The 23,464-nt window shown below is 41.1% G+C and overlaps 1 protein-coding gene across 1 annotated transcript in view; it reads left to right on the top strand.

The window, feature by feature from the left end:
* The first annotated feature begins 6,464 nt into the window (after nt 1-6,464).
* LOC143346271 (solute carrier family 7 member 14) overlaps nt 6,465-23,464 on the top strand; it is a 62,218-nt gene continuing 45,218 nt past the window's right edge. The window contains exon 1 of the mRNA XM_076774217.1: nt 6,465-7,383. The gene's annotated coding sequence lies outside the window, so the exon portion shown is untranslated. The remainder of the gene's footprint in view (nt 7,384-23,464) is intronic.

The following is a 23,464-nucleotide window of genomic DNA, read 5'->3' as shown; positions in this document are numbered from 1 at the left end:
TAGTTAGGCAGGTGTTTGGTTAACCATTATGTTAGGCAGGTTATTTTTATTCGAAGACAAATTCTTTTGAAAATTCTTTCAACTCTCTTCGTTGGTTGCATTTTCGTTTGTTTCTTCTTCGACCAACGATCGTTGGTCACAGAAGATCTTTATTAATGGGGGTGGTTGGGAATCGGTTAGGGTGGGTCTTCATTCGCAGCAACCTCCACGTGGTGAGACCTGGGTAATATTATTTAGCGTTTAATTAATAATCGTAATACTCTTAGCTGGGTAATGCAATTATTAATTAAAAACTAAATAATATTAGCAAATTGGCTGCGATCCGCTTTGCATAGGTCATCATAAATGTAGTGCTTCTTCGTTAGATTATTTTTGATTCTCATTGATTCATCAAAGATTCTAGAGTATTGTCAAAGACGAGGTATACATTCTTTCGAATTTTGTAACGTAACAACTTGGAGAATTATGTATCGCTAATAACTAATTAATTACAGCGAGAATCGTTGCAAAATTGGTCCTTGATTGTTGGAGTATATAGGTACTTGGTCATGTTATAACGAAAATATGTATATTAATGTAGGAAAGTTAATTCACCGATTAAAGCAGACAGTAATAGAATCGTAAATATTTCAATTTCCGATATTTGTTAATAACTTCTTAATTACGAGCGGAATGGTTATAAAAATTGTCCTTGAATATTGCTTAGGGTCTATACTATATTATTAAATTCTAAAAGTTCATAATTTAATCCCAGTAAAAGAGTCATTAGTGAATAATCAAGCTTTGTAGATCGAATAATAGGACTGGCGGGTAACGTATAGATCGTATACCTCTTTCAGTATTCTGTGATCCGGACAACTTTTCAGTAGTTAGAATTCTCGTTCTTAGATGGCGCCAGGTATTTTGGAATTTTTTAGCGCAACGATTAAAATAACTATTATATAATTAATTTGTAGAAAAGTGGTTAATGAATACTATACTGAATCGAATACTTACACTTTATAAAAGAATTGTAACAGTGAAATGCATAAATTAATGTGTTTATTAAAAGAACTATCTTCACAAAAGTTTGTTTATAACAAGTTAAATTATACATTATACATAAAAAGTAGAGATTTTAAAGATTATATTCAATTCTATTACCAGAGTCGATGAAACGAGTAAACGTAAAAATCCTTCTTCTTATTACATTTATATTATATTAATTGCATTATTGAGATTATTAACGACTTGTTTGTTTGATAGTGGAACACGAGTATAGGTCGAATTATTGCGTAAATTGATCTTATTAAAACTTTATTTAATTCAACATATTGTCAAAGTGTCATTCTTACCAATAGATTTATTAAATAAATATAGAAATATAGAATTAACAATGGCAAAGGGACTAACGTAAAACTTGAGTGTTTCTACTTTTAAAAAACTGTTTTTCCATGAACTATTTCTTATTTCTTTTTATATTTTCGATACAAATACTTGTAAAGGAAGGTATTAATATTTCTGATACGTATATTTATATTGTGGCGTTGCCTCCCATGCTTGCCACCAGAGGGGTCGCGTTCTCACAAGCGCTCGACCGACTTCCCAATATCCCAGTCATCTAAGGCAGGGACTGCTAGAAAGCCCTTCACAATATTACTAAAATATCAAAATCATTGTATTTCGAGTGCTTTTTATTTGAACCTCTCTTTGCCTTTCTATACAATACTTAAACTTTCATAATTCGTTATAATTTCAACGCGTCGATGAAATGTCACGCGACACGAACAAGCAAATAATAAATATGGCGGCTACGAGAATTGAAACTTCCATCGCTCTTACCCGGATAACCCTGTATTTTTATTAATCAGTATTTGTATTTGGTGGATGTTCACCGTGTTAAAGAAGCGTCTGGCTTATAGAAGTTTGTTTATAGTGACTCCATATTATTGTTATCTTTAGTGTTTCAGACACCGCTGCTGCCTAAATATTCATCAGAAAGGAAGGGTTCTGCTGTTGTATAGCTTTCCTCGTAAGAGGAGACTAACCTAGACCACAACATGGGGTAGAGAGTTTCCGACGTTCGAAGACTCTGGAGCATCGTACGAATTCCAGGTGTAAACCTAACTTTAGATTCCAAAGGACCGTGACTAGCAGGTTCATCCAAGGATTTTACGTGCGCCGGCGTATGGTGCTGTCCTGACGTAACAACGTTACGTCAGAACGTGGCTATGGCACGCAAGAGGGTAGTACGCGTGGGTGTGCTGGAAAGGACGACGCAGAGGGGTGCAGGGATAGCCGCGGAGAGGGTGGAACGTCAATAGGAGAATCCTTTCCACACTGGGTGGGAGGATAGACCGAAAAGAGGGGCGAATATAGGGGGGTTACGATCAAGGTGGGTTGGAACCAGGACCGTAGTTAAGGGTGCGCGTTCGCGCACCTTGAATCAACTGGCTCGCCAACGATAGAACATCTACAGTGTCGATCGAGCATTCTCCTGATGGAATACTACTCCTTTTCTATTTACAATCGTTGATAAATAAACTTCCGAATTAATGGTCCGGTTTGGCGGTTAAAGTAATAAATTATTCCCTTCGTGTCTCGTTATATTTGTTTTCGTAGACGTTCTTTACTGTTTCCGTGGCTGTGGTTCCCCCCCTGAAACTCGCGAGGCAATTTTTGATGGATTTCTAACAGCGAGAGGACAAAAATTAAATAAAATTTTATTACTTTAAACTCTAATATAACAGTGGAAGAATTGACCAGAACCGTCGGTTTTGTTTTCAAGCTTTTGTGCGTCGCTGTATTTGTTCAATGAGGCTTCCGGTTCCAGGAGGGCTGAATTATAGCGACCGCTAAACTGTAACGACCGAACAACCCTTGTTTTTACGATCCCGTAGCCTCTTATCGGCCAAGATTCTCCGTTCTCCCTTCGGTTTTTCATCCCCTTGTTTCCTTTACGACTACAGCACTGTCGGGAACGATACGCTGGGGGGGGGGGGGGGGTGAAAGCCAGAATCGGACGGGTCGGTTATGTTTGGCTCTCATAGTTTTTGGGGTTGCTTAACTCGGAGGCCTCCGGGGCCGAATAATTCAACGCATTTACTATAATTGTCACGGAGAGAACTATCGATCGACAGAGAACGCTTCTTCACGCGGTTCGGTCGAATCGACGACCCTCCTCCTCGCAATCCTCAGCATTCTTCAACGTACACTTCGCAAATTACAAATTCTCAACAGACGTTCCATCTTTTCTTCAGCGTGAATTCACATTCGCACGAAATAAGATTGTTTTGCCGTAAATAAAAATGTACGAAGAGACTGGTACTAGGAGAAATAAATCGCGATCACGTCGACGCAACAAAAGAGGCAATAAAGCATCCGTTCGTGGGTGGTCAGAGGTTGCCAATGTTGTAACAGCTTCCGGAAACCGCAATGCTTATGGGAATCGTGACCGTGCTACGATCGTACGGAAGAGTAGAGCACACTGTTTTCAGTTTCAATGTCAGAGTCGGGTATCAAATCGAGAGTTCGCGTAACGTCTCGAGATAGGTCAAGATAGATATCCTCGTTCGAAGTGACAATTAACAGGGGCTAATCGAAAGGTTACGACCCGATACTGGGAATTGTCACGTGTATCTCGATCGTATTGAAAAGTGGAGCACAGTGTTTTGACGTATCGTCCTTTCAATCGCGACGAAAAGAGGAAGCCCGGCCTTCCGTTGTGGAAGTTGACGGTTCCAGTTAATTCGTTCAGGAGCCAGGCAATGGTCTCGGTTGTCGTTGTTCCTCTTCCGCCGTTTAATCATCTGAAATCATCTGAAACGTTCGTGCGCTCGTTCTAGCGCCATTGTGGCAAGCTCGTATCGCCTCGGTGTTCTGGAGTTCGCGGCTTCCGGGCTTACGAGCCGAATCAAAACAAGTCCTGTCCATTCAACCAGGCCGGAAAGGCAGACACGGTCTAGATAGACGCGTATCTAGATACCACGTCTGCGTACAACGTTCAGCCGGGGGTGGTTTCGAAGCCACGATGCGGCAGGGGTGGTTCGCCCAGAGGGGATAATCTGTCCTCGTTGTAGGGGTAACAGTCAGGACTGTATCATTTTTAGGGGTTACAAATCAGGGCCAGAAACAACTATGGAACTCCAATAGGTTCCGTAGAAACTTTATATAATAAATATTGCAGGATAAGAGTAACATGGCCACTCGTAATATTAAAGTTCACAAATTGGATTAGTAGAATTAACGAATCTTGCAAACTTATTTGTTCCTAAAATATTTTTTAACTTAATAGTAATCGAACTGCGATTGCTGGGTCTTTCTAGACCCGTATCTTACATTTTGTAATACTTGTATATTTAGACTTCTACCCTATAATAATGTGGAATATTTGTTTTACCCACGCGCTGGAAGACACAATGATTTTGTCTTAAATATTTTTCAGTTTTATTAAAAGAATATTTATTAGATTCTTGCTCTTAAAATACCAATGAAATATAAACAGTCACAGATTGCATAACTAGAAATGTTTTAGAAAATAGAATATTTGTTTCACCCATTCGTTAGAAGACACAATGATCCTAATTTTCGCATAAATATTTTCCAGTTTTACTAAAAGAATATTTATTAGATCCTTGGTCTTAGAATACCAGTGAAATATAACCAGTCACAGATTGCATAACGAATAGATGTTTTAGAAAATAGGGGGAAGAATGAATGAAAAGCAAATGTTGTCTGGGTCCAAAACGACCCACCAACCATTGTGCGTGTGCGTATCTTCTGGAAATAGCGCCTCGAGCGATTCTTTGATCTCCGAGGCGGGTGGCTGAGGAATTTTGCTTAAATAATTTAGCAGTTTGAAGGAATTGCAGAAGTTTAGGAGATCGATAATCGTTCGCGACAGGGTATTTTAGCGGGATTAAATTCGCGATCAGATTAGAGTGGGCTACAATACGAACATTCGTTAGCAATATACTAGCTGTCGGACGGAGCGAATTTTCTTCTCGACGAATTCCTCAGGAAGAGTCGGTGGACGACAAGTTCGTGGCTAAACGCATGATCGATCATCGCAACCGGTGGGTCTTACGTTCGTGGATTCTCTTCCAAGAAACTTTGGATCCGTGGATGATGTATTATCAACCGCGGTCGGCGATTTGTCGGTGAATTAGTTCTCGTTTGCATAAATGTTATAATACGTCGGTTAACTTTGAGATATTAAATAACAGGCAGGTGTACAGGTTTAATTAATAACAAAAGCAACGGTAATCTCGGAGGATTTAGCGCTTACGTAAGAACGGAAAAGTCCGACAGTAGGTTCGGTGGCTTTTGTTTGATAGCACCGAACAGGACAGAATTTTCTCGGGGAACCGGGCACCCTCCGAGATCGTACACCCCCGCGTTTTATTGGCCTCGGAAGGGGAAACGTGACACAGCATCAGCGGCGTACCACCCTGTGTGGGGGATGCTTCGGGGAGCGATAGCGATGGAATTGACCAAACACTAGGCTCCTCGTGTCGTTCATGCTGCTTCGTTTATAGATATGTGGCGACACTTGCCGCGCTCGCTACCAGAGGGCTACGCTCAACCTGTAGATCTCTCACAAGTACTCGATCGACAACCTACATGTACGCTCTTCGACAGTAATGTAATGGGAGCTTCGTAGAGGATTGTTTCAATCCCTAAATGTATAAATTTGTAACTTTCTTTAAGTATTTCTTATATTTTTGCATATTAACACTGGAACTATTGACAATTATAGTGTATTTATTTATACCAAGGAAATTAAAATACGTGAAGAAATGTATAATGCAATGGAAATAAGTTTCCAGTCGAGTACATATTTTACACGTTTCATTATTAATTACGAATCAGTAATTTTACCTGCTTTGGTAGTTCTACTGTTAATAAGTGTACTTTCTTTAATATGCACGGTTTCTATTGGGGTGCTCTGGGTATACTCGATTTCAAAACACGAAGTCGCGTGACAGCCAGGTAAAGGAGAGGCTGTTTAATGAATACTTCAATGATCGACCCCCATTCTGTAATTATTTGAGAATTAAAATTTTCCATACGTGCATAAACATCCGTAGTCTACTGATAAGTTTACTAGAAGACCCAGAAACGTTCGCCCTTCATTCCTTTTCTTTCCTCCCGCTATTTCGCTTACTCGTTTCCTCAATAAAGCAAGCCATAGATACAACATTGTAATTAAAAAAAATGCAACAGAGAAAACCGAAATTTAGCTTATGGACCGTACAATGTGAGCATCGAGGGTTCCACAAAAGGTCCCATTCAAGTTTGCGGTGGGGGTAGTTTTTACCTTCGCCCAAATTTCGTACGTTCGATCCCATCGCCGTCGTCCCGACCAGGTAGCACCGTCACGAGCGGTGGGGGAGCGACCGTCGAGGTGGGGATCGAGCGTTGGCGGGGATGAACCCTCGGAATAGGGACGATCGCGGCCGAGGCGGACAGAGAAGTAGGGATAGGCGAGCGAGCGTAACCCCACGGCACCCGTGTGTGTCGCACTAAAATGTGACTCTGGTCAGCAGCACCGGGAGCCGTGTGTGTCGTAAGAGCGTGCGAGTGAGAGAGCGAGAGAACGAGAGAGAGAGAGAGGGAGAGAGAGGGAGAGAGAGAGAGAGAGTCGCGCGTGCCGGAATTTTCGTTAGTTTAGAAGGACCCAGGGCCGAGAAAAGAGCCCCTCGGCGTTTACGCGTCGCGGTGAACGAACGAAAAAGCTGTGTGCGACCGACAAGGTGGATCGTCGCCGCGGCGAGGAGGGTGGACGACGATAGAACCGTCCGTCTCGACCAGTCGTCTGTGGAAACGCGGCCGATCGACCTCGGGGAACCGTCTCCCGTCGCCGTCAACGAAACGTATCTCGCCTCGTATCTCAGCCAAAGAAGGTGCAACCCCCCAGCAGCGACCGGAGGTGGGCAGCCAGAAGCTGGCTGAGAGAGTAGAATAGCCTACAACGCGTCGGAGGAATTCCCTGGAGTCCTCGTTGGAACGAAGAGGAAGGAAAGAGCGACGGAGGCGAACGGCGCGGGGATGACGTGCAAATCTAATTGACGATTCGTACGCGTACAGCTGAAACTTTTTACGGACTGGTGCGCGTGAACACGTATGGTACACACAGACGCACGTAGAGAGAGACGCGTAGGTGTATCACGCGCGTAGCGACCAGGTAACGCGACAGTGCACCCGTTCCGGAGGAGCATCGTCGTCGTCGTCGTCGTGTTCGCCAGGTCTGCGATAGTGCGACGAACGGGGTATCAGGGAGTACACCCCGATGACCGCTCGGGATTAGTTTACGTAGTACCGTTTCACCGCGAACTGTGATTCTTTGTGCCGTGGAAGGGAAGAGGAACCCGTTCGTCTCGACCGCGGAGTAAAACAGGCCAGGTGAGTCTTTCGTCGTTTCCGTCTCCGTCCTCCTTGTTCCTTTGTGTCTTCCGTTTCGTCGCCAGGGCCGGGGAAAATGTAGCGACTTCTTAAACAAATTCTCGAGTCGAGGCCCCGAAGGAAACAAATTTTAAAGCATTTACTATCGTCTCGTGCGAAATGTTGCGGTTTAATTCCGCCAGTCGACGCGTTAAGGATTCACAATTGTAATTACACCGCAGCTGAACGGTAATTACCGTGCGATTACGCGCCGTCGCGTCGTATCGCGATTAAATCAGATTACGTTTCGACCAATTCTGATCGCGAGCTTTCTTAGTCGGTGGACGAGAATCGGGGAACGAGATTAAAAACTCGGTTTCATCCTCGAGGGATGAAAAGAGATTCTTAATTGGATAAAATAATAGGAAACAACGTGTCCAAGGTTCCCACGGTACAAAGAGAAAACGAAAGTCCTTAACCCAAAACTTGTCGAATAAAAACTAAAACTTAGAGAATGGCCCGGAACGTGGGTCAACTTTCCTCGAAGAAGCGGCTTATCCGTGCCATTGTCGCGCGAAAAGCCTCTTTTCGTTAGCCTGTACTCCATACTTTCATCAGATCTCAGGATAGAAGTTTCTTATTACGGTCCTCGCTGTATAATATTAAATTCGAGCAAGGATGAGCATTTGTAGGGCTTCCTGTTATTCGTTACGTTTCGTAGAACATCCGCGAAGTTTCTCTGTAAAACACCCGCGGCTTTATTTCGCAGAATTCTTATCCCCGAGGTCGGTGAATTTTATACGATGCCATATATGAGAATATTCCGGCGTAGAGCGAGCGTGATGAAAGTTCACGATAAAAAAAAAACTTGAAAACTCGAAGTGAAATTAATTCGAAGCCTCGCGAAGGCTCTTGATTAAAACTAATCCCGGGTTAGGGAGGGGGTCGAAGTTGTTGAAAATTGCGAGACGTCCGCGAAGAAATATTAAAAATTATAGGGTAAGTTGTCCTTTCGCGAGCTATCGCGAGAAAAGGACGCTCGCGTCGAAAACGCGAACTCCGGGCACGGGACTCGATCTCGAGGAACCGTTTCGCCTCGAAACGCGCACGTTCGAAGCCGTATATGCACGAAGATTGCTTTTGCTATCCGTCGGGTTATTGTTTCCAGTCGGTACACATCGTACCTTCTAAAGTGTATATTTATCGACGACAAGATTGGACGATAAAACTTGCTTGCACCGTGTAAATTTCATCCACCGTGTGTTTCTCTGGATTTTGCTCGAGGCGTCCTTGTTGCAAACTATCACTTTTTTAATACTTCAAACTTCACGTGTTACCGGATCTTCGAATTTTCCTCATTCTTACCATTCCAAAAAACGTATCGATTGAAATTTCTTTAAGCTCGTTTATCTTGCCCGAAAGCTGTCGCTTATTTAAAATGGTGGAATTTAGCTTGCTAATATTTTGGGTGCATCGACGCCACGGCCCTTTAAGGGCATTCCATTCTCGGAAGAAGCTCTGCCTCTACCACGCCGTATAATCTCTGACGCTTCTTCCCATTATCCGTTTTCAAGAAAACTTTCAAGCTCCGTTGCATTATCCCCTCTGCTATCTCGTAATATCCTTTCACACCGTGTAATAGCCGCCGAGCATGATTTATATCGGTTGGTAAAACGACGTGAAACTGCTGTTCTCCTTCGGTAGACTGCTCGCCGAACCAGGAACGAAGTTTACGACTTGTATAGTTCACGTCAGCGATACTTTTCGCGAAAATGTTTGACCCGTTGCTCGTTTGGATTTGTTTTCCGGCACGAAAACGCAGTATTAACACTAGAACTGCCAAAGCAGTCAAAATGAACCATTCTTAATTTCTAACAAAAATTGTAAATAATTGTAAATAGTAAGTTCTAGTATTAACCCATTCTTTGAGCGTAAAAAGACAGAAAACGTAACGGAGAAATAGTTACCCTTAACAGTGGGCAGAGTCTGTGTACAAAGAACACTGTTGTCGGTCATTCTTGACAAAGGACTTGCATTTCCTTGGCTTTATTTTATGGCATTTTATTTGCTTCGTAGTTTCAAAGAATGCTCTTTGATAGAGAGATCCAAGATTTCTGGAACTCGTACATAAAACATAGTTATTTTATCAAATCTTGATGTTTTGGGCTGTACAATAACAGGATTATTATTATTATGTTATTGTATAATAAATGAGGCATGTTTTCCTTCCTTTAAAACTCTTTCGTCTTTTTCTCTTTAACTGTAAAAGTAGGACTGCGTCGTTAGACTTATACTTTGCATCGAATCTCCAATTAAGCCTGGACCCTCTCATCCAGTTAAAGAATTTGTTTAATTAGCCTTGTGTTCGCTGTCCCGTTTTAAGTAATGCTCGACAGTGACATTAAGCGACCTCAAAGCATCGGAGGCTATCGTGTGCTCCGCGATGAATCGATCAAACAGAATTAAGCCACTCGTCGTAAACACGAAGGGCACGTTCGAAACGATCGCGAAGCGTCGCTCGCGGCCAGCGACAATCGCTGGAGACACGATAAAAGCGGTCTGGTGCACGCAACGATAACCTCCAATAATATTTTCTGGGGTTTAGCTCGATTCACTGGCAGATTTTTAATGAAAATCGAACCTCACTGTATCCGTTACTTTTTTTATTACGTCGTTACAGGATCCTTTCGAGAGTTTCTATGCCCATTGCTGCATCGCCCGCATCCAATTAGAGAGGTTTCCTAGACGTCCAATTAGTTTCGACGAAATTTCGATCGAAAGTTACAGTGAGGGTCTGAGAAAAATAAATTTGCAATTCTTGATGCTTTAAGTTTAGTGTAAATTTAATTATACGTAGGAAGGGTTAACGACTTCGAAGAAATCTGAAAGTATCAACCCCTCGGCGTACTTTGATAATCCTCCCTTTCCGTAACTTTGCGTTCGAGGACTCGTTGCATTTTCATTAAAAGAACAGGAGAAACAGGCGGATAAAATTGTCGAGGGCGCGTCCAAAGTTCGCGCGTTTCACGTCGGATCCCACGAAACTTTTATTCCACGCTCGTTTCGCCGGTTGTTTGTAACTTTCGCAGATTCCCAAGGGTAGCGCGACGTTTCCCACCGATGACGAGGAAAAAGTTGTCCATAGTTAAACGATCCAATTGTCCATGAATATATCAAAGGTCACAGAGGGGCAACGGAGGAAGGCACGGTAACGATAGGAGATTTCGAATAATCGAGTTCGTTTTTCTGTCGTCGAAAATTGTTCAGATGACCTGTTTTAGGCGTCAAACTTTCCGACAAGCAGTCTTGATAGAGTTCTAAAGCACTAGAAGAATCAATCTCGTGTGTCTAGGTCTTACTCGAGTCTCGGTTAGGTGTGCTGTCTCCGATTAGATCTTTTAGACTGGTTAGATCAGATAACCGGGTGCAAGATTGAGAGAGCAACTTTCGAGTTTAAGCTCAAGCGTAAGCTCCGGATTACTGTTTTCGTTAATATTTTGCAACCAAAGAATCGTTTTCCAGGCACCTGCGTCCTCTTTTTCGCCGCACGTGTAGATATTTTGCATTTTAACAAGCGCTCGGTTTCATACCTTTTACCTTTGGCTGGCGTAGAGCATTGATATTCCGCCGTCGAAACCTTTCGCTATTTTTCCATCGTTTTTCACGACATTATCACGCGTTGACCCGATTATATTACGGCGGCGACATATAAAACACACACACCAGGCTTACCGTAAAAGTACTGTCCCGAAACGAGACTAGCTTTAAAACTGTCTAAAATCTGTTAACCGTTTTCCCTTTTTTAGCCGTATATTTCCGTGAAACTAGATTCAATCAATCATGCTATTGTTAGCAATCATTTATTTTCATTCGTCAGTTGGAGCAACGCGATACACTCGGGCTAATAATAGGATGGATCCGACGATACATTCATTGATATCGACACATGCCAATTATCGAGAATTATATTAAGGTATCGAATAGATATCGAAATTACTTGTCAAATACGATTCTCAAACGTCGATTATCATTCAGAAGTCAACAGATATAGTCTGTTATTGGACCGGTGTATTTTTCGCGGAGCACGTTTTCACGTTTCGCGTTTCATTTTAATAATGAAATACCCACTGTGCTTACGGGGGATTAAAAATGACGTATGGTATGAAAGAAAATGTAGCGTGGTAATTAAATTTCAAAATTTCAGCTTGCTTTCGCTCTGTGTCTGCATTTCAGTACACTCATTTTCGTTATTGATATAGTTTATACCACAGTCATATTTAAATTAATCAAGATTTTACTTTTTTCAGTATATTACTTTGTTTTCGTACACCATTATTCGGTTAAACGTACCGTGCGTAATTCTCATTACTTTTAGTTGAAAAAAATAATATATATACATAAAATAGTACTGAATAAGTGTATCAAAAATTACGTAAGAAAAGTCTCACGATTTTCTCGCAAAAAATTCTCGAAAACGACTTAAAAATGCACCATCCAGACCAGAATACTCCCTTAAATTTAGCCTCGCAGTGGAGGAGTCGCGCGTGCGGTCAGACGCGTAAATTCGTACTTGACCCGGTTTTCGAACCGGTTTTTCAAGAACGAAAACCATGGAACCTTGTTAACCCTGCGGTCTGGATAGAAGTTCACAGAAGACCGCGTTGGGCTGGTTCTAATTGAGGCGTGGATTTTGGGGTTGCTTTGAAAGGGTGCCCTTACACTTGAATCGTACTACCGCGCTCCGAGACAATTCTCCAATTTTCATTTCTCTTCTGTACATTTTCTAGTGCTCTTCAAGCAACGATTCAAGGCGATACGAACCAGCTAATTGCTCGAATTACTTTTAGGTTTAAGCCTTCTTCAGTTTCACGAAATATTAACCCCTTTCCTTATAATTTCTCTAAAATCGTTAAATAAATCGGTATTCCAAATACGTTGGTTTTCCTCCGATCGAATTTGAAAATTTTTAAATTTTTCCAAGAAATTCTCAGCTTTCTCTGGTCCGGACGTTTCGTTCGTCGGTTCTCTTCTCGCTGTGGGCCGTTTCCGGGGAATCCTTTTCATTCGTCGCGTCTCGAAACGAATTCGAAATTCCGCGACGAGATCCGGCGTAGATACGGGATTAAAATTGAGGTACTAGAGGCTCCGGGTTCTTCCAGTCGATGCTGCTCCAGGCATTCGGGGACCATGAACCGCGATCTGTTGTAGAACCGATCTGACGTTTCGCCAGTAATGCAGCTAGTTTCATCGGATTACTCGATGCATCGATACCGGTGTGTGTTTGTAGCTATCATCTATTCGTGGCATTAGCGATAGAAACCAATTCAATGGCATACTCGTTAGTATTGATACGTATTAAATTTCCAAGCATCCTGTTGAGGTATTAAGCGCGATTCTAATCGACGAAACAGCAAATTGAAACGTCATCGATACCTCGACAAGACAACAAACTAAAAATTAAATTTCCGATCCTCGTCGGCCAATTCGTTCGTTTTCATCCCCAGCATCAGGATTAAAATTGCGTCCGGGACCTCCTCGTCGTTCTGTTATCGCGCGTCAACCGTTTCCTATTAATCATACCAAGTTCTGCGCGATTATCCTCGTCTCACGAACGATGGGAAACGCGGAGGCGTCGAACCGTGCGGATAATTCACATTTGTCCAATCTCTTGAAACGAGTGTCGCGCTACCTTTTCGCTTCTCTCTTCGTCGCAGGAACGCTATTAATTAATTCTGTCTGGCGGAATTACAATTCTATTGTGTTTCCCTACCATGCGTCTGTTCCGTCAGCTACCCTCGTTGCATCAATTAACCGAATAAATCCTTTTTGTTAGGCAGTCGTTGATGTCGCGATAAACGATCGTTTCCATGCTGTCTCCGAACACTGAGCAATTCGGGATCAAAGAAGTAAACGTCTCGCGTTTACAACGTTCAACTATTCTTTGTTCCCACCAAACATTGCTAAATCATCGAACGATGTTTAAGCAACGTTAATGCACTGTCAAAAGCGTGTACAATTTAAAAAGTAATTCCGTAGGAAGGTATTACTCCCCGAGAACATGCACTCTAAGACCAATCCCGAAGAAGAATCGTTTCCCCGCAACTTTTCTCAAGAATTGAATTTAACCTGCATTTTAAAGAACGATCCCATTAAAACCTAGTAGAGTACACTGGGGGTAATATATAGAACTTTAAACAACTTTGCCATAGTTGCTCAGAAGAGGGAAAGAAGCGCAAGAAACCGAGGTCTATTGGGATTGGCAGAATTCTGCTCAGGAAGGGTTATTTCAATCCTTTGAAAATGAATTTTTATTCCCCTGAATTTATTTCGTAGTATTACGTTAAAGAGATTTTTTTTAAACGCATCTATTCTCTATCCCCAGCTTCTTAAATGACAAACTTGTAATAGTAATTGCAATAGTAATTTAAAATATTTTCTAATTAAACGAAAGAATGTTCAAGTCGATTATCCTCCAGAGTAAAACTTCCCACAATTCTATTCTATGGTAAATTCCGGGCCACGTAATTTTAGCGAGAACAAAATTCTTTGGCTCGTAGAAAATTTCAAGGGTATTGGTTTGGCAGTGAACGCGTTAATCTATCATTCTTTCCATCGACGGAGGCTTCATGCGAGCTGTTCCAGCTCGTTGCATTGCGGCAGATCGATGTACCGGAGTTCAGGGTTACTTTGTAAGGCCTCCTCCTCGTCGTCGGAATCTGCAGTAGCACGTGCCGCGCGTTAATCGTCGACAATGCGGCAATTTCCGGAAGAAACTTGCAATTCTTTCAATTACCAGATTCTCGTTACGACCGGACGCGAATCTTAATTCGACGTACTTATATTCCTTTCGAAACTGCCCCTGCATTTGTTGCTTCCCTCGCGATCGCGAAGAGGACGATCGCACGTCGAGAAGAAAGATTCAATATTGTCATAGCTCCTCAGGTTGTCACTGGTTATGCATCGTTAGGAGAACGTTCGTAGAAAATTTTAGTACTGATAGAAATAATATTTTGACTAATTTTTATTAAAATAATCTGAGAAAAACAAGTTGACCAGTTATCGGTACATTATGTTTGTTCTCGATCTCGAATGTTTGCGTTTCCAGCGAGGTCTTGATTCTTGATGTCGATGGCGTGGATTCGTAAGCTCGGAGTCTCAACTCTTGATCTTGAAAGTTTACTTGGGACTTGTTGAGATTAATTTAAGCGTACTCTGACCTTGTGCTTCATAATTGCTACAAAGTCCAATGTTTATTCTGCTCGAAGTAACAGGGAAGTTCGTCTACAAAATGCTCAGCTTGATCGTGGATATTTGTGTAAATTTCAACACATATATATATATACAATATATATATATGCTCATTATAAATCTCCACGCTTAGGTTCTCCTCTGTATCGACTTTTCCGTTGTCTTCGTTTGCTTCTAATTGCGAGACTCGTACGAGTTTTAGGCTTTGCTTTATAACTATCTCTTGGATTTTCGTTGCGAAATTTCGCACGATTTACGTCTTCGATAATGACTGTTCCGAATGGCGCGGTTCGTGCCAAACTTTCAGCCCCGGTAACAACGTTTTCATTCTCGAACTTGTTCCATATACAAAATTTCCTGTTCCGTTTACTGCCATTAAAACTTCCACCATTCAAATGCGTTTCTCTCCGTTGAAATTTCGGACGGCGACTAATTCATCAATTTATTCAACAGTCACCTATAATTCGTACAATTTATGCAGCATCGAATTAATCGTGGAACCGATAAAAGTTACAGTGATTTCACGAATCGTTCACCAAAACTTCGGCTAGAATTTTGCAACGTTCGTTATCAAATATTATTGCAGCTTTTATTCATCGATCCTGCATGAATATTAATGGTAAAACTTGGATAAAAGTCCCGTAAGTGAAGGTAGCAATAATTTTAATTTTAACCGGAAAGTAGCAAGCGGATTTTAGCCAGGGTTTGCAAAATTCACGCAATCCAATTCCAACGCGGTTCCGGAGTTAACTTTGGACACGTTCCAAGCAGATTATCTTTCGAAACATCTGCTTTCCACGAACCTCTGTAATATCCGGGAATGTCGCTTCATAATCCTCCGCGATAATGGGAACTCGAGCTAGAAAGTAAAATCCGTGGCTCCATCGAAAAGTATATAGTTGAGATCAGATATCGTAACGAATTAATCCAATTGCGATAAGGCTTTGTACTTGTTTCGTATACGCGACAAATATTTTAATAACCTTTAATTCAACGTTTTAAACCGTGGACAACCATTTTGGTATGTACTATCTAATAAATAATGAAGTAATTTTTATCGTTGAGGCTCAACTATAGTGATTGTACGAGCGTGTCTTATAAAATGGGTCCAGTAAAGTTCACAAAGGCTATTTCTATTGCATTTCAAATCGGTTACATTATACGCCATAGAATTAAGTTATCGTTACATCGTTCATTCTGTTCATGCGCTAAAAAAGGGAAATACAGAATTCCGAGGAAACTGGTTCGAAATTAAAGAAAAAGAATATCGCTATAGTTAGGATTGCCATAGTTAAACGTTCGAAGAACTATATCAGCTCATCGCGTTGACACGATTCATAAATATTTATTTCCTACCGTCGCTCGGTTCCAATGAACCAATTATTTACTACCACGAAAGAGATTGCAGTTTCATTTTCGATTACGGCCATCAGAAAATTGTATTCATCTTTCCATCTCGTCTTCCAACTCGCGACGTTACGGTCTTGTACGCGTGTCCCGCTATTTCCGACAACTTTTACTCGATACGAACTTTCCACTCGCTCCATTTTGCAATCAGAAATATTACAGCCGCCTCGTAATCGAAAGTTCTAGGCGCCGCCGAAACTTTCTTCCTCTCCCTAATTAATTTTCACCGCGATTTCATTTCTCATCTTCAGCGTTGAAAAACTTATTCATTCCGTAATCCGGGCTTTCAGTCCTCGCCGGCGAGATAAATTTCGCAGATTCATCGTCGCTTTTCGCTCCCCGTAGCCAGACGTTTCCTTCCTTCTGCAACTGTTGCGGAATTTCTCCTTTCATTCTTCAACACGTCGTTTCTCTCTATGACAGGGGAAAGATTATTAAATTACGCTTGCAATTAAATACGATTTATTGGACGCGCCTGATAATTTATCGATATTTCTACTTGCGCGTCTGACAGGTTATCGATTTTTCTACTTACGCCCAAGTCGAATTCTATCCCATGAATTTTCAAAGTCGATTTTTTGGGGAACAAAGTCTCTATAATAATTTTATTAGCACGATTTGAAATTTTTTAATTTCGCCCAAAAACTTCGTACCTACTCGAATTTTTTTCTTGAAATTGGGTAAGATTTCGGGGGTATGTGTATTCACCAAAAATAATTGTAATTAACCTCCGTAGCCGAAAATAATTTTTTCAAAATTAATTAAAAATTTTTTTTTTCGTCGAAAAATTTAGGCACCTACCCCCTGTCGATTTTTCTTAAAAATTACTTTTTCATTTTTAGTACTTTTGTTTGACGCCCTACACAAAAGTTGTCTAATACTTTTTTGTAGGTATGGCTGTTTGAAAATTGGACCATTTTTATGGGGTTTTTCTCATTTTGCGGGGTCAAGGACCAAGTTTTCGAATATTTTTGCGATTTGTACATATTCTCCATCAAAATACGCGTAGTTTGCTTTTTTAAACATTAAAATCGTCCAATCCGTTCAGAAGTTATGATGTTTTAAAGATACGCATGAAATTTCAGTGAAACATATCGATGCTATGGTCAGACATGAAATTTTCGGTAATGAATTTTTTTCTCGAAACTGAGTAGGATTTCGGGGGTATGTCTATTGACCAAAACTGGTTGTAATTGACTCCCGCAACCGAAAATAATTTTTCCAGAACGATTTGAAATTTTTGAATTTAATTGTTAATAACTTTTTAACGAAGCCTCCATCAACAAATTGGTATTCTTGATTTTCGTCTTATTTTGGCCTCTAGAATCTCCCATTAAAATTTTTCCCAGGGGTGGTCGAACACCCTGTATAGAGAGAGTATCTCAGACCACCCCCTTATCTCAAGAAAAGTTCTGTATCTTCTAATTTCATTAAAATTTGCTTTCACGCGAAGAACATTAATTCATGCACACAATATGGAGGAAAGATTGCTAAATCGAACACCTGGCCCGGGATCGAGCGATCGAGACGGGCAGGAAACGTTTGCGAATCCTGGCACGTTGCGCGATCCTAACTGTCCATTTCCTGTAATCCAACGAATGGATCGGGAACACGAGGATGTATCAGCAATCATCCGTTCAGACTTTTCATTAAGGAAACTTTTCCCCTCCGACGCACGCGACCTATTTCCACAGTGTGTGCATGCGGACTGGCAATGAATCCCGAGGCCTCGCCACTACATATCGTTTCCAATTGCTAATCACGTTTGCCAATCCTCCAGAGATTACACGATGGTCGGGACCGTTATTCCTTGCTACCAGCCTCACCCTTGCTCTCCTACGCTCGTATTATGGTCATCGTAGACAAGTTGTAGTCCAGAGATCGATAATCGTAAAAAGTTTTGTTCCCGTTGTTCTTTCGCTGGAGTTAGATCCTAACCAATTCCACAACTTTAGCTTATTGCAGTATTCCGCAGTTATATATAGCCTTCGTGTAAAATGTAGTTGGAATATTGCTCAAAGTTGTTCTCGCAAGACAAGTTGGATCTTCTTGAGGTATACCTTTCAGTGACCACTCCTTTTCAGAGTTTTCCAACAAAAGTGCTAGAACTTTCAATTGTCATAGTCGCCATGTTCGTTATTCGCTTGCTCGAGTCGTTAAAATCTACTATCAAAAATGATACCCAAGAATTAAAAAATATATCCTTGTTATTTGCACGAAAAAATCACGTACGTTTTCACCCGTGTTCTATTTCCTGGTTGGAACTTTTAATCGTCATTACGATTATTTACACGTCATTTTCTAATCGACCAATAGTGAATCACAGTGGCGTGTTGCCAGATCTCGCGACGAAATTATTTATTTTTCTAACTTAGCTCGTACGATTTACTTTTCGAACTTTCGCCACAATCCTTTCCGAGACGTTTAACTTGAGGAATTCACCCGCGGATTCGCGATAGATGGCGTTCATCGACGCCTGTTGCTTTGTGTGCAGCTTCCCCGAACATTTTATCAGATATCGAGAATCGCTTAGGAGCGACTCTGCGATATCGTAAACATTTCACGACCTGTATCCTTTCTCATTTTCGAGTCGCATCGAAATGATGTATCATCGCCGTTTATCGACATCCTGCCCTAACTGCCCCGCTGCAAGACCATTTTGTGCACAGTGCCGCGTTATGGTTGCGTACAAGTTGAACTTCCGACGTTTTCGTATTGGCTACATCGCGAGCCAGCTTTTCGGAGATCGAGACGTTCGATTACCACACCCTTTTAGAAATTATTATTACATTACAACGAAGCTTTTATCTGGGAGGAGCACTATTATATATTTAGTAGAAACAATATTCCTGTATTTCGTTCTGTGTCTATTAGTGGAATTCATCAGGGAGTCTTGTATAGCACAGTGTTCCTCAAATTGAACCCCGATCCCTGGGTTGAATGGGGTTTGTGGCCTCCCAGAAGAGTGGTTTTAATTAATTTATGCGTCGCCACATTTGGCGACCTCGACGCGATAGTAGAGCCTCGGTGGAAGGGAAAAGAAGACGCCATTCGCGAAGAAACGAAACGAAACGTGCATCTAAACAAGAAAAAAATGATAAAAAGAGGGATTCGAAGAAGGAAACGGAGAAACAAGGGAAACGATATCGTTGAAGTTTTTTAAAATTGAATTACGCTTTGATCTAGGTCATCTTGATGTTAGAATTGATCTTTCTTGAATTCTCGAGTTCCATAGTTGCGTTCTTAGACCAAGATAAATTTATTTGTTGGAAGGATTTATTTATGTAGGGTAAAATTGATTTCGTGACGCGAATGTCATACGGTTCGATATACGCGCAGCTGTTTCATTTGTCTGATTAGAATCGTCTCGTGTCACTGGCGCAATTATAAACGACGATTTCCAGGAAGCGGGTCATCAATTGTTTTATCGCCCGCGTTGCAAATTGAAAATTCTCGGAGGCGATACAAGCTTATCAATCTATTGGTACGAGAACACCGAGCAGTATCGTTCCGAGCCGATCATTATTTCGAAGTCAATAATTTCATATCGAATACTATAACAGTTAATTGGTCAGCCGGATGAATTAGGGCTCTCGAAACGATTTCGTGAAATTAAGTGCACGGGTGAATCTAACTCACGTTTGGTTACGGTTATATTTCAATAATAATGAAAGAGGCATGCGCGAAATAAAAATGTAATAGGCTTTATAACTCTGAACATTTTCAAGGCTCCAAATTATTTGAAAATGTAATGAAAAAATCTTTATAATCCTTGATATTTGCTTTATTTTCGTCTCTAGATGTAACTATTAGTAGTCGAACACTCTATACAATAACAAAATTGTGTGTAGATTAGACAGGTTGAGATCGAAGGAGTCGATATGTTAATTAACATGATCTTCCATCACAGAGTACGAAACGTCAATCGTGTTTATCTTATCGGTGTGTATATTTCCATGATGTTTACTGCCTCGAAAGGATTCAGTGTATGTGACAGTTAATATCGTAACCAGCGTTGTCACAGTAAATAATTACTTACTATGCTGAATATCTCATTGCAAAATGTCTTATCACATCGACACAAGCTTGACATTGATGTGGCATGGAATTTATGACACTACGAATTCTCTGAGAATTTTATACATTGTACTTTATTTACTCCTTTGATGAAACCGTTTTTAGACACAAGGAACGTTTTAGTGGTCCTCTTCAGGGCGGCACAGTCTTAAATTTAAACATACAATAATATAAAAATATAAAGTAACAAAAATTTGTGTTGGAACAGGACATGAAAGGCTTCGGTAAGGATACAAAACCCTGAGAATTTTGTCGTATTTCAATGATTGAGTTATTAATTAGTTGCACAACTTCCGTGTAGTAAAATGTTTGTTTTAGAGTTCCCCCAAGGTAGGAATCGATAGATTTAAGTTCTGATTGTTGCGTGGGCCAAACGACTGGTTCTCCACTTGGTTCACGTCTGTCCATAATTTATAGCATACACATAGGTGACTGTATCCTGTTCTGTTCAATCGAAACTATCCTACAACAGAATAACAAAGCTGCCAAAGCAATTACATTGGCTTCGATATCTCCGTACAAAGAACATCTAACGTCGACCGCGTTCCGTTCCGTCCAGTTAAGGATGCCCTATAGAACAGATAAGGAACAAGGTCACTGGAACAATCGCATAAATATTCACTCCAATATCCGTCTACAAAGAACCGATGTTAAAGCATCTGGCAACGTTAAGAGTAACTGTTTCAATCTAATTAGGTCGCGTTTCGTTCAATTAAACGCTTTGGCCGGAATGGTAATTGCGTCCGCGGAAGGGAATGTTTTTCACGCTGTCAGGGTGAAACATGATCGCGCGTGATTGCGTACCAGCGTAAATACTAAGCTGTTCCAGTTATGTTCCGTGCTCCGTGTCGCTTGCAAACTGTCTGTCTCCGAGATGTCATATCGTTGGATGCACGGTGCAATCGCGCAGTGCAGCATTGGTCGTCGACTGCAATTATTCCAGTCGTATATCGTCGTTGTTGCATTCGAGCCTCGTTAGATTTTCGTTGTTTACGCTCCGTTGATCCTCGCGCGTCACCTCCTAATCGGTTTTAATCGTTCAACAGTACCTCGTTGACACTCGCGAGCAGACGTTTCGAGTGTTGCCATTTTAACGTCCGTCAGTGGCACACGTCATGGCGGTGTTAGGAATATTTTTCGACGTTTCAATTTTTTTATACGTCATACAACACGGACTAACACCACGGAAGAACAGTTTCTTCCGCGTTCGGTTTCAAAGCCACCACCCTCTATATGGGGCGGGGCGAGTGGTCTCAAAGGACAGGGGAGTGATTTTACATGTTGTCAAGAGTAAAAAAGGTAGAATAACATTTTTTTGTACGCGGCCTCGTTTCCGAGAAAATCGACTTTGAAAATTCAAGTAGAAATATCGGTAATCGGTCAGACGCGCGCAAGTAGAAATATCGATAAAAGATCAGACCAAGAAATTTCCAAATTGAACTATCTCGAAAACGAAGCCTCGAACGAAAAAACATTATTCTTTCTTTTCTGTTTGATTTTGCATGTAGAATCTCTCTATAGGCAGTTATATCAACGAATATTAAGTTTTATTAAAGTTTCTGGCTTGTTAATTTCCTTTATAAAAATTTTGTTAGATTCGTTATATGTCCTTTAACGGTTGCTAATCATTTCAAATGACACATATTTATAGACGTTCTGTATTTCGGTAACTCAGAAGGCCAAGGCGTACGATTAAACATTTTTCACACCAAGGACCGGACGATCTAATTTCGTCGTCGGTGAGTCGGCCCTCTTTTGACCTGGTTTCGCACGGTTTCGGTGCACCTGATTCACCGAGGATATGCCCCACCTTCGAGCCTCGAGAATTCGATATACGGATCCCTTTCCGTCTCTTCACAACCGAATTCCCGGCATCAGATGTTCTCGAGATTTTTCTCCAGATTTTCCCCGCCCTGGAAATTAAAATCCAACCAGTACGCGTTCCGTCGAACGTTCGTCGCGAAAGAATTCGCGAATTTCTTGTAATCTCCGTTTCTTTCTTGTTTTATTCGTTTATTAAATGGAAAAAGACCCTTTATGATCTATAGAGGGAAAGGAAAATTTACATGCTTGAAATAAGTCAGTTAAGTGGTCTCGTAAGGTAGATTTATTTATAAGCGAATAGTATGAATTATGAAGTTCAAACGTTTTCTAATTTGGGACATTCTGGTCCAAACAAATTATAGAAACACAAAATTCCCAAACGGGAACTCTTAGAATCGTCGTATTCGTCATAGCGAGAACTCGAAAGGATGGGCTCAGAGGCACGATCTCGAGAATCCATGGACCTTGGAAACTTCCCGTTAAACGTAAACAAAGATAAGAGAGTGTACGTGCAACTATTCATAGTACAAACACTGAATTTCTATAGTTGAAACGGAGGTCTCTACCACGGATGCGAGAAGAATGACATAAAGGATCACTAGCGTTTGCAGGGACCTCGAGTTTACGCGAAAGAGTCTTTTTTGTATACTGAGCGCCTCTAAAAGAGTTTCTTTCAATCTTTGTGATGCTCTAGTCATAATAAATGGTTACTCGAGATTCGCCTTTTCTCTTCCATCCATTTGGTAAAAATGCAACGTCCCTTGCAAAGGAAGAACTGTTAACTAAAAAATGACTTCGGTTAGAATATTGTATCCAGAATAGTTTAACAGTATGCTAATAATAAGTACGTAAACGTGCCACCAATGAAAATCTTTATCTTGAATTATGGATCGAGTCGCGGACGAAGATCTCATTTAATTTACGCGATTTTCTCGCAAAAACACGGTATAAATTATTGTTGATGCGATGCAGTATTGATAATTAAATCCGGTACATAATGTGTTTAATTCCGTGTACGTGGATTTAGAATATGTATACTAATACCGGTTGTGCATTTATTGTCTCGAGCGAGTAATGTGCTGACGATAGCGACCGGAGGAACAATTGAATACTTCGGCGCAGTATTGGCTGACCTGTATTCGATTACGATGCCATGTAAAATAACTTGTTGTAATTACCTTGCTCGACAAACATAAAACTTAAGTAGCACACGTCTGGGCTCCTCGATTTGCAAGGAGGATTCGTTCCAGGTCGAGCTTTTTCTCTGTCTACAAATATTGAGAGCAAAAATACTTTTATCTTCGAGGGAATGGGGGATAACTTTTAAATATTTTCGCAATTAGTTTCATATAAAACGTAGAACGCACAGAGTTACATCTATATATTAGAAAATGATGAATACAAACGATTTTTAGCCTCTGTTAAGTTCGTTTTATTTAACGAATTTCTTTCATGTCCTTCGGTCGGATAAAAGGCGCGCGCCGCTCACGGATCGACGGATATCCATCAAAGTCCAGCGCGAAAAAGAACCCTACACGTTCCTCGT

The sequence above is a fragment of the Colletes latitarsis genome, chromosome 10, assembly GCF_051014445.1.
Source record: "Colletes latitarsis isolate SP2378_abdomen chromosome 10, iyColLati1, whole genome shotgun sequence".
Classification (NCBI taxonomy): domain Eukaryota; kingdom Metazoa; phylum Arthropoda; class Insecta; order Hymenoptera; family Colletidae; genus Colletes; species Colletes latitarsis.
The sequence above is the reverse complement of the archived record's forward strand: the minus strand, read 5'-3'. Positions and strand labels throughout refer to the sequence as shown.